The 2,507-nt window shown below is 40.0% G+C and overlaps 1 pseudogene; it reads left to right on the top strand.

Moving 5' to 3' along the window:
* Positions 1–1,075: 1,075 nt before the first annotated feature.
* Rps6-ps12 (ribosomal protein S6, pseudogene 12) lies at positions 1,076–1,562 on the top strand (annotated as a pseudogene).
* Positions 1,563–2,507: the final 945 nt, after the last annotated feature.

The raw sequence follows: 2,507 nt of genomic DNA, 5'->3' as shown, positions 1-2,507 counted from the left end.
GTGAACTGCTTGATGTGAGTGCTGGGATTCAAACTCAAGTTCTCTGAAACAGCAGTGAGCACATTCTCAATCATTGAACCATCTCCTAGCTCTTAAATGACCAACTAAAAGATTTAAAGAAGTGATTTAGAACATTGGTAGGATTCTTTTCAAGGGCTGTAGAGATGGCTCAGTGGTTAAGAGCAGTGACTGCTCTCTCAGAGGTCCTGAGTTCAATTCCCAGCAACCATATGGTGGCTCACAGCCATCTTACAAATGGAAATGGGATCCAATACCCTCTTCTGGTGGATTGGAAGAGAGCAACAGTGTACTCATATACATATAAATAATAAATAGATATCCTATAGAAGAAAGGAAGGGTGATGGGATAGGGGGTTTATGTCTGGGGAAACCAGGAAAGGGAATAACATTTGAAATGTAAATAAAAAAATCCAATAGAAGGAAAGAAAGAAAGAAAGGAAGGAAGGAAGAAAGAAAGAAAGAAAGTGCCCCTGTACATAGGGGGACTCTTTGCAAAATAAGTAAATAAATAAATAAAGTTCCATTGTTTTAAATAAATAAATAAATAAAAACGGAAGTACTTACAAGACTAAAAAGTAAACAAAAGAGAATACTTTGTGACATTCTGTCACAGAATTAGAGAAAAAGTTTGGAATGAGATAAGTAAGCTGAATACTCACAGTTCCTTGACTCTTTCCTAGTTCCTTTTCAAATGAACTCCAATAGAGATCAGACTGTATAAATGTAGGTGCAGTAAGGACTCTATCTTTCCACTTCAAAAGTGTACATATGACATCATGCCTTCCCAATGGAGACTGCCATTACACCATCCAAGGAACTGGGGGAGGAATAATCACATAATTAGGTAGCCAGAATACATGAGTTGGTGAAAAAATAAAACACTGATCCGAAGAAGAAAAATCGGTTACCTCTGTTTTATTACGCTCTTGCATTATTGCACGATGTAGTGATTTGATAAAATTTGGCATACTAAAAAGTACCAATAGCTACTTTGATAAGAATGTACCTGGTTGTTCTTTATCGTGACTCTTCCTGGGCAATCGGCTTTATCAAGATGAAGCTGAATATCTCCTTCCCCACCCCTGGCTGTCAGAAAGTCACAGAAGTGGATGACGAATGCAAACTTCGTACATTCTATGAGAAGCACATGGCCACAGAAGTAGCTGCTGATGCTCTTAGTGAAGAGTGGAAGGATTCTGTGGTCTGGATCAGCCGTGGGAACGACAGACAAGGTTTTCCCACGAAGCAAGGCCTTTGGATCCAAGGCAGAGTGTGCCGGCTGTTGACTAAAGGGCATTCTTGTTATAGACCAAGGAGAACTGGAGAGAGGAAGCACAAAGTCAGTTCGTGGACTCATTGTGGATGCCAACCTGAGTGTTCTCAGCTTGGTTAGTGTCAGAAAAGGAGAGAAGGATATTCCAGGACTGACAGATACTACTGTGCCTCGCCGGTTGGGACCTAAAAGAGCTAGTAGAATCTGAAAGCTTTTTTAATCTCTCCAGAGATGATGATGTCCACCAATATGTTGTCAGAAAGCCCTTAAACAAAGAAGGTAAGAAGTCCAGGACCAAAGTCCACAAGATTCAGCGTCTTGTTACTCCCCGTGTTCCACAACACAAACTCCGACCTGACATATTGCTCTGAAGAAACAACATACTAAGAAAAACAAGGAGGGGGCTGCAGAATACACTAAACTTTTGGCCAAGAGAATGAAGGAGGCCAAAGAAAAGCGCCAGGAACAGATTGCCAAGAGATATAGCCTGTCCTTCCTGAGAGCTTCTACTTCTAAATCTGAGTTCAGTTAAAAGTAAGTTTTTAAGAGTAACAAATAAATAATCAGACCTTGAAAAAAAGAAAAGAACTTGTCTGGTCTGTCAACATGGCTGCAATGACCTCTCATCTGTATTTCAATTTTATAATCTTGAAAATGTGTTGGAGGGAAACAATGACACTCTTAATATGCTTCCTGGCATGAAAATGAATGCTCACTATATACGACCAAGATGGTGATGGTAGTTTTAATGATCTGGTTCTTTAGATGTTAGACTTTTAAAGGAGCATCATGTAAATAATCAGGGAGCTATTGAAAATATTTAAACAGATTACTGACTAGGTTTTGGCCACCACTGAAACTTCATTTTCCCACCCCTCCACCTAAAATCTTATCATATGTCTACTTTGCTTAGCTTGCATGTATCTTATAGATTGCTTGTGCTATTATTAATCCAAAGCCTCCTCTCTATTCATTTAAAGGTTATTTTTTTCATTCTGAAAGTTTTTTTTATCTTTATTAATTGAGTATTTCTTATTTACATTTCGGTTGTTATTCCCCTTCCCAGTTTCTGGGCCAACATCCCCCTAACCCCCTCCCCTTCTATAGGGGTTTCCCCTCCCCATCCTCCCCCCATTACCACCCTCCCCCCAACAATCAAGTTCACTGGGGGTTCAGTCTTGGCAGGACCTTCCACTGGGGCTCTTACTAGGCT

This window comes from Rattus norvegicus, chromosome 3 (assembly GCF_036323735.1).
Source record: "Rattus norvegicus strain BN/NHsdMcwi chromosome 3, GRCr8, whole genome shotgun sequence".
Taxonomy (NCBI): domain Eukaryota; kingdom Metazoa; phylum Chordata; class Mammalia; order Rodentia; family Muridae; genus Rattus; species Rattus norvegicus.
This window is presented reverse-complemented; position numbering and strand designations above follow the sequence as displayed.